The sequence below is a fragment of the Gracilinanus agilis genome, chromosome 2 (assembly GCF_016433145.1).
Source record: "Gracilinanus agilis isolate LMUSP501 chromosome 2, AgileGrace, whole genome shotgun sequence".
In the NCBI taxonomy this organism is placed as follows: Eukaryota; Metazoa; Chordata; class Mammalia; order Didelphimorphia; family Didelphidae; genus Gracilinanus; species Gracilinanus agilis.
Window position 1 is genome coordinate 403,831,875 of NC_058131.1, and position 9,573 is coordinate 403,841,447.

A 9,573-nucleotide genomic window follows, 5' to 3' on the forward strand; every position below is an offset into this window, starting at 1 on the left:
CACAAGTATAACACAGAATGTGAACTTGCCTCATCTCCCCTCCAGATTATAAATTCATGCTCTTCTATATCCTTCCACAGCAAACAAGTAGAATTGGACCTAATCTAGTCCAAGGAAGCCAAAGTGGTATGCTTCAAACCTAAATGGGATAAGATGCTCAGCAGGCACACAGGTGCCCGAAGCCTGACTTTTCCAATCACTTTCTCTGGAGGCCCAGGCCCTGAAACAATACATGCAAAGTATTTTTAAAAATCCATCTGGAATTTCAAAATTGGCTCTTTTTAAGAGGGAAAAATCCAAATGGGAAGGGCTTAAGATTTTCAGAATGGTGGTGTTAAAACCACTAACAGCCTTCTGGGGTGGTCTGTGGCTTCATTCAAAGTCCTTTCCTTCTCGGGTGAGGACCCAAATGAATTGTTCATCTTTTTCTTAGAGGTAAGTTGGGCATATCCTATCACTAATAAGTTTGAACAGGTGCAAAATGCATTAACCAAGAACAGTTTTGTTCATTTCTGTATCTAGAGATTAAAAATAATCTTGTTAAAATCCTTTACCTTCTGCCTTAGAATCAATACTGTATCTTGGTTCCAAGGCAAAAGGGATAGGCAACTGGGGTTAAGTAATTTGCCCAGGGTCACACAGCTAAGAATGGTTTGAGACTACATTTGAACTTAGGGCCTCCCATCACCAGGCCTGGTTCTCTATCCATTGAGCTACCTACTATCCCACTGGGTTTTCTTTCCTTTTTTTAAAAAAACCCTTACCTTTCATCTTAAAATCGATACTAAGGATTGGTTCCAAGGCAGAAGAGTGATAAAGGCTAGGCAATTGGAGTTAAGTAACTTGCCTAGGGTCACCCAGCTTAGGAAGGCCATATTTGAACCCAAGACCTTCTGTCTCCAGCCTCTGGAGACTCTATCCACTGTACCATCTAGCTGCCCCCCTCATTGTTCTTTTTCAAAGACAATCACTGTTTCCTTTCTTAAGGAGGCTAGAGCACTATCTAGGTTGCTGCATAAAAGAATAGATGGACCACTCTTAGGAAAGATTCACTGTATCCCTTTTTCAGCAATTAAATCAAGTCCCCTCTATTTCACGGACATCCAGAACCTATGCCAGGCCCATTAAAATTATATCTGGAGGACAGAGGTTTCATTAAAGCTGAGTCTTTTAGGTTTTAGCCTACTGAAGACAGTATTATATTTAAACTTCTAAGCAAAGACATTGAGAAAAATCATCCAGATAAGAAAAATGTAAACAACATAAGAGTTTTAAAGTCTGAAACTTGGTTCCAAAATGCAGGGTGGTTTTGGGCAAGTCTTTTAACTCATTTATAAAGTAGGACTCCCAGCTAAAATGTTCTAACTTGCCCCTACATTCTGGGGGTTATAATAATGGGACAAGATACCTACAGTAGGCACTGAAGTGCTACAAAATTGCAAGGCATTAAGATTTAAAATTGTTATAATTTAACGTTTTTTGTTGTTGTTTTTTGTCTTTGTTGGTCTCTACCAGGTCAGGATTAGGAACTTTTCAAGTCCAAGGCTACTGTGAAAGTATTACAGTACAAGATATTATAGCTTTAGCCACTTAATTCCAGATAAAACTAGTTTTGAGTCCCAGTAACTAACATTTCATTAAATAAAATTTTTGCAACTACGCTCTTCTGGGTTCAGATCATTGCCAAAACTTTCAAAGTGATAATACAGCAACATGTTTACATTAAAACAAATCTGAAGTTAATCAAATTTGGTGAGAGGCAGATTTATAAGGGAACACTCCTTCCTTGAATGATCCTGGCCCCAGATTTCATGCCTCTAACCAGAAATAAGTATGTGGTTACACTAAAACCAATGCCTGTTTCATTCTTAAACTTTTAAATATAGGGAGAACTATCTCTGTAAACAAACAAACCTCATTTATATGATGGAGCATACTTTCTGTTGGTGTTCATCACAGGGAGTTTACTATCCAGAATAATCTACACTGATTTGAAAGAAGCCAGTTTCACCACTTGGAAAACAGTCTAAATAACCTGTCAAGTCAGTACCACAAACTCTATCATTCCATTATACAATTTTTTAGGTTTCATTCTCTCTTACAGGCATCATCCTATCTAATGGCCACCTTTACCTTAATGTCAGAAAGCATTTTTTTAAAGTCAAAAAGGCAAATCACAGATAAAAATGTGATGTTTCCAAACACTTGGCTAAAATGGATGCCTAGAATTTTTTTTTTAAACCTCTTACCTTCCATCTTAGAATCAATAATGGTTATTGGTTCTAAGGCAGAAGACTGGTAAGAGCTAGGAAATGGGGTCAAGTGACTTGCCCAGGGGCACACAGCTAGGAAGTGTCTGAGGCCATATTTGAACCCAGGACCTCCCATCTTTGGGTCTGGCTCTCAATCCACTGAGCCACCCAGCTGCCCCCTGGATGCCTAGAATTTGAAAGGTGCTTGTGATTTAAATAATGGGAAGAAAGCAATGAAGTAAATTTACTTCTTTTTATATAGAAGATGCAGCATGTTACTCTTTACTAAGAATATTATTATCTTAGCTCAAGACAAAATTTTCAACACTAAATATAGTTAGAAGTGAATAATATGCATGGCAATAAATAATACGTAAGGTACTCAAGTCTTTCAATAGGCAGCCATTGAGATGGTCCTCAACACTAAAATCCCAAGAGAAAACAAAAAAAAGACCACAGTGTTCCACAATAACTTTAGGACAGCAAAATAAATTTATTTGCATGCTGTCTTTGAACCAGGAAACATCACTTTCCCCCAATATAAAGGTCAGAATTAAGTCAGAGCAGGGGTGAGTGCCTGAAGAACAGGAATCAGTTGAGGCTTTCTTCATGTAGCCCTATGCCAGGAATTCTAATTCATCCTGTTCCTTTCCTTCATTTAAAATTTCTTAAGGTACTCTGTCTTTGGGAAACCACTGAAAATGGGGAAATTGGCAAGTTAATGCCAGTCTTTGTTCTAGTTCCATACAAAGTATAATTTTATGAAATCACATTAGCAAATTAAAAGGAATGATTCTATATATGGAACTGTATTGGCTACAACTTAACACTTGTATATATGCAAATGATTATATGCTGTTAAGAGGAAAGGATGTATATAATCAGTCATTTTACTTTTTGCAAGTCTCAAATAACTGCAGTAATACTCCAGATATGTTTGCACAAAACTGCTCAATCATCTATAGACAAGTTTTGCTTTCAAGTTCTTCATGACATCATTTCTGTTTAATTGCTCTGTAAAGATGGAAGACAACATTCAGATCTTCATTGATCCAGCACATGGTATTCTCTCAAACAGAAAAAAAAGGATAATCTATTTCTCCTCAAAACAAAAATATTTTAATTTATCCATGGTTTAGTGTAAAGGTTTATAAGACATGCTGGTATCAGACTTTATTTAGTGCTTTAAAATGCTTATGAGAAGGAAGGGGATCCATAAAGTACATGAAACTAGCTTTTTTTGGGGGGGGTAAAACAAGATAAGATGACACTAAATAATGTGGATAGAAGTCTGCTCAAATAAGTTATTTCAGGAAAAAAGTAGTAACAATACATCTATGGCAGCAAAGGAAGGTCTCATCTGTATCTTTATTAACCTGTGGTCAGGGGAATTCAACTCAGATATAGGGCTCAAGCCTAACTAGTCCTAAGCTCAGCATCTCTTCTTTCAAAACCTCTTCTTTCACAGGGAGTAGTTGTGAAGAAAAAAGGTTTCCTTGGAAAAAAAAGGATATTGAAAATATCACAAATGCAAGAAAAAAAGGCATTGGAATTAAATATCACATCTAGGTTCAGAGAACTGCATGACCGGTGACACTAAGAGATAAGACAAGCTGAACAAATTTAAACCAAAAGCAGTGGACATTTATTCCTCAGTTTTTGTGCAAGAGAGTAGAGATGCATTTGGAAGATGGATAGGACCAAACCTCAAGTCTAAAGGTGTTGATTAGATCAGGGAAAAAAAACCTTATAACTCACCTAGTTCACATGAAGGTTTCTGGCAAAGACACTGGTTAACAAATAAAGTTTCCAACTACATCTTTTTACTAGTCAAGTGAAGACTCAAAAAGCCACATACAAGTACAATTTTAAACTGGATGAACATCTTGCAAATGTTAGTGCAAAGTAATAATGTAGATTTCTTCATTATGAAGTTGTGCTGACGCCTTTCAGGTTTGTTAAATTTTACCCTTTATACATTTGATATTTAGTTACAGAGGTTAACTTACTAACAATATAAATGCATTTGTGTCTTATATCCCACACATGGGCTCATGACGTGTTGCTTAAGATTCTCATTAATAAAGTAAACCTCTTATTTTGTTTAACAGTCATGTTCCTTGCACACTACACGCTTAAATCTTATTGAGGTGCCTTTAAGCTTATGTTCCTATTTTAGTTGGTCAAATTACTTTAACACATAGCCTTTCACAATGTCACCTGTGATTGTTTCATGATTTTGAAATGTAACTGGTCTGAATGCAGAAGTTGGGGGTGGGGACAGGAGGGTGTGGAATCCACCACTAATCTCAGCTAGACAAACTGTTCTGGAAATTAAAAAAGCCTATTCACACAAAATTATATGTAATGACTGTAGTAATCAGTTTATTACACAGATTAATCATTCTTGAACGTACAAGCTCCAGAGGAGCAATTGGGTCTTTAAATATACACAAGTATTTCTGTCAAATGAATTTTTACCCTTACATCCAGATAGACCTAAGCAGTTAAAAAACATAAGAAAAATTAAGAGCTATTAGCTATGTATTAACTGAGAAACCACATACAAACCAAAAAGTATTGGGGGGAGAAGGGGGTGATGGAGAAGAGCTGGAAAAAAAAACACCCATCACTTTATGTACTAATAGCTCCAATCCATTTAAATGTTGACCAGTTAAACTTAGACCTTAAAATACAGGATGTGGGTATAGTTTAATCTTGTTGGTCGAAACATTTACCTAAGATGTAGGTCCTTCAGAATAAAATGAATACAGAAACAGCTTGACGTTCTTCACCTTGCTTTTCATAACTGTTATGAGTTTAAAAGGATTCCGCTTTTTTAAAAAATTCTCCCACAGGTCAGTATAACTGTCCTCCCCCACCCCAAACCACACAACACCCACCCCTGCCCTTGCATTGTTTATCCAATTAAGTCAATAAGGAAAGCTTTTAGTCTCACAACTAGGTTATGACTGAAGAACTGGCTTTTCACACACACACTTCTTTGCTAGGAGTCAATGTTGGTACGGGAAATACAGTATTTCTATTTTGTTGTTCCAAGTATGTACAACACGCAGCACTGCTGTATCAGGTAAACATGTGCACAGGGGAAGATGAGGCGTGGGCTCATAGAAAGCAGTCAAATGGAAATCAAAAGGACTTTCTCTTTCAGAGTTCCCCTATCTTTATTTGTAGAGGTTATCCAATAATTTCTTTAATTACATCGCATACTTCTGAGTCCATTCCCGAGCTATTCTGTTGTACCTGTACATACAAAGAGAGGGTAGGCTTAATACATGTCAGACTTCAGTTAATTAGTAGACTTTAGGCACTATACAGAAAGACTGAATATTTTCTGTAGAAGTAGATACTTTTCCAGGCCATTTATCAAATTTGTTTTCATTCATGAAAAACCGAAGGGGAAGAAGGGTATTGGACTATAAAATGAAAAAGTTCCTTAAAATCCCCTTCACTCACTCCCCCCAAAAGATAGCAAAGTGCTAGCAACACCCCCAATCCCCATTATAAAACCCTTATCTTCCATCTTAGAATCAATACTGTGTGTTGGTTCCAAGCCAAAGACTAGGGAAGGCTACTGGTGATCTTCTTGGATGACAATAGTGTTCTTTCACAGCTCTATTGATGATGGTTCTAATAGCTCTCTAGCTCTCTCAAGCAAGGCAGAAGAATTGCAGGGCCTACCCTCCCTCTTGACCTCCCACCTCCCAAGATTGCTCCAGACTGAGGCATCTTGTGCTGTTCTTGATGGGTATTTATAGGGTTGGCTCCAACAGACTTTTGGCCCTGGCTCATAACATCTGGGTACATTCCGAGGTCTCCAAATGACAGTCTTGTTACTCAAAGTGATGTTCATTTTGTCCCAGAAATTCATTTTAACACTGGGCAATAATGTTTAAGTGACTTGCCCAGGGTCGCACAGCTAGGAAGTGTCTAAGGCCAGAACTGAACCCAGGACATTCTGTCTCTAGGTCTGGTTCTCAATCCATTGAGCCAACTAGCTGCCCCCTAAGTGCTATATATTTTAAAATAAGACCATAGCACAAATTACTCCTAACATGATATGAAAAAAAAAGGTAAAGCACTTAAAACAGAGGCACACCAGTCTGTGAGCAAAAGCTAAACTTAGTTTATATATTGTTGGCCTTCTACTTTCAAGAACTTGACCTCTGGCATACCTGAGACTGTATAATTTTTACGGGGGCCCTGTACATAAAGGCATTTAATTGCTGCTATAGCTGCTTTTGCCAGAACTTATTCAACCTGGATAATGATATATATATCATTTGGCAAAATTTGGTTCAATTTATTCCAAATACAGCCAAAAATAGAATGAATCCTATCAAGCTATTTCAGGTCTACCCACTATGTAGCAATTTTACTATAAGATGAAAGGAGTCACAGTCAGAATCTTAAAATAAAAAAGGCCAAACTCATTACTGTCAAACAAATCTAAATCCTTAAGAGACCTTCCGTAAATGTTTAAAACACTGACAAGTTTTGCCCATCATTGAATTCTTCCTATTTTCTCAATGAACAGGAAAGATTAAAATGCACCTCACATTTTGATGCTAAGAGATCTTGAATCTTCTTGAACTCTTGTTGGAGATTTAAAAAAATGTCTCTGAAACCCAGAATGAAGGTTTTACAAGAAAAAAAAACTGTCTTTTGTATTGCACTTATATACTTTCCCCACTAGATGCTGTCAAACAGTGCTGAAGATTTCTCTATGCTCTTTTCTTCAGAACTTAAATCAATCTGAATAGCCCTTTTACAGTGTTCAAATTCTTGATGAAAAAATATTTATATTTTAAATTACCATTTAGGTATATGAAGTTCTATGTAAAACTGAAGATTTTTATATGGACACACCAGACAATGACTACTTTTAACCCTTAGTTGATGTCTAAAGTTGTATTTCTTCTATTTGACTTCCATACTTACTTTTCTCTATCTGTTTTGTAGATCCGTGCAATCTCAGGCACTAAAGGATCATCTGGATTGGGATCACACAACAGAGAACAGATGGACAAGAGTACTAGGAAGAGAACAAACAGCAAGTTTATCAGGGCAATGAAAAAAGCCAAATGACACCTTCTCTGTCTCCAGTTAGGATTATACTTATCAATTACTTTTAGAGACTATATCTAAGGATTTCAAAAAGTCAAAGTTCTAATTTTAAAAGTAGTTAGCACTAAGCAATTAAATCAAGTCTACACAAATAGGATGTTATTCCAAGTAAAGCTTATTTTTGAAAACAATTTAAAACTATACCCAAAATGTCACTAAGCTGTAACATACATTTGACTCAATGGTACCCTTGCTGAGGGAAAGGTCTTATACAAAAATATCATACCAGCATTTTTTGTTGTAGCAAAGAACTGGAAACAAGGTTGGGTACATACCAGCTGAGGAATGGCTAAAGAAATGATGAGGGCAGCTAGGTGGCTCAGTAGATAGAGAGGCAGGCCTAAAAGGAGGTCATTGGTTCCAATCTGATCTGATACTTCCTAACTGTGTGATTCTGGGCAAGTCCCTTAACCCCCACTACCTAGCTCTTACCCTTCTTCTACCTTAGAATCCATACTAAATATTAGTTCCAAGACAGAAGGAAAGGGTTTAAAAAAAAAAAAAAAAAAAGGAAAAGAAATGACATTAATGTAATGTAATGTAAACAGGACCATGAGACTAATTCACAGAATGACCCATGGTAACTTTAAAGGAAAACTTGGAATGATTTTATAATTCCGGGCAATGTAGTGACCACTTATGTCTCAGGAGACTACTTACAGAATGCTATATCTTCAAATATGGACATTGTGTTGATTTGTACATGTGGGGTGGGAATGAGGATGGAAAAAGAGTTGGTAGAAAGAGATGAAAAAAATATTAAATTAAAAAACTTGACAGACAAAAATAAAAAAGTTCAGAAAGAGACTAAAATAGGGCAAAACTGTGTTACTACCTTTGTGAATTTAATATATATATCTAAAAAGTAAATTCCATCTAATAAGGAATTCAAGGTTTCATATAAATCCCCTTTTTGTTCTTTGTACACTGACATATTTGTGTTTTAAAATGTTTTTTTTATTGGTGATTAAAAAAATATAGATATAGTCTACATTTCTCCCTGTATCTTACCCCCAACTCCCTACTAGGGCTGGCCACAATGGAATAAGAAATATTTTTTAAAAGAAAAGAAAAAAGGAAGCAGAGAAGGGGAAGGGAAGGAAATATATTCTATGTTCTACACCCACTGACCTCTCATCTCTGCAACAGAGGTCTTCTTATATTTCTTTGTGGAGTCATGCTTGTTCTTTGTTATCTTGTAACATTCAGTTGTTCTGTCCCCCCCTCCCATTTCCATTGTTGTAGTCATTGTATATAGTTTTCATGTTCATGTCTCTATATACTTTGTTCTTTAGCCACTCGTGTGGCCTTTCCATGAAATATATAGGCATTTATTCACATTAGGCATTTCCTATAATCCAGTAATACTCCATTTCATCCATGTATCACAATTTGTGTAGCCATTTCCTAGTCAATGGATAAATACACTGTTTCCAGTTCTTTGCTACACAAAAAGTGCTGCTATAATGGTTGAATGTAGCATAGTCTATTTTTTTCATCAGTGACCCTTAGGGGCATATGCCTAGTTAGTGGAAATCTGAAGGATATGGACATTTTATTTACTTTTTATGTATGATTCTAAGTGGTTTCCCAAAGTAGTTGTACTAATTCATAGCTCTATGAGCAATTCAGTAGTGTATCTTCCCACAATCCTTTTAACATTGACAATTCCCATCTTTCGTCATCTTTACCAAGTTAATAGGTATGAGATGGAAAATTCAAGATTGGTTTGGTGGACATTTCTTGAAGCATTCGTTCATGTANTCTTCTCCAGTGGACAATGACTTTCAAAGCTGAAGTGTTTTTTCATCAATTAATTCCTATCATAAATAATTTTACTAACCACCAAAGTGGGAGTAACCACTGGAAGATTTCCAGAAAGTACTTCTGAAATTTGCACAGTGGTGCTAGTTTGCCAGTGAATTCTCAAATCTGTTACACAGGGAATAAAGATATTGTGAAATAATTAAGCAGTTTAATAAAACTGACATAATTTACCACATCTGACAATCTTTGCAACATTTCACATTCCCCAATTCTACAATGAAGAGAGGGAGATGTATTTTCTACCTCTTCTCTGGAGCAAAGTTTGAAGATAATGATTATGGAGCTAAAGTGTAATTTTTTGTTTTCCCATTTACATTGTTGTAATCATTGTGTTAAATTTTCCTGC

At 36.2% G+C, this 9,573-nt stretch overlaps 1 long non-coding RNA gene across 1 annotated transcript; it reads right to left on the reverse strand.

Moving 5' to 3' along the window:
• Positions 1-3,870: 3,870 nt before the first annotated feature.
• LOC123235644 lies at positions 3,871-7,476 on the reverse strand. Its single transcript, XR_006505393.1, has 2 exons — positions 7,215-7,476; positions 3,871-5,516 (listed from the first exon to the last, which is right to left on the reverse strand). It is a non-coding gene; the product is annotated as an uncharacterized LOC123235644 (long non-coding RNA).
• Between the last annotated feature and the right edge of the window lie 2,097 nt (positions 7,477-9,573).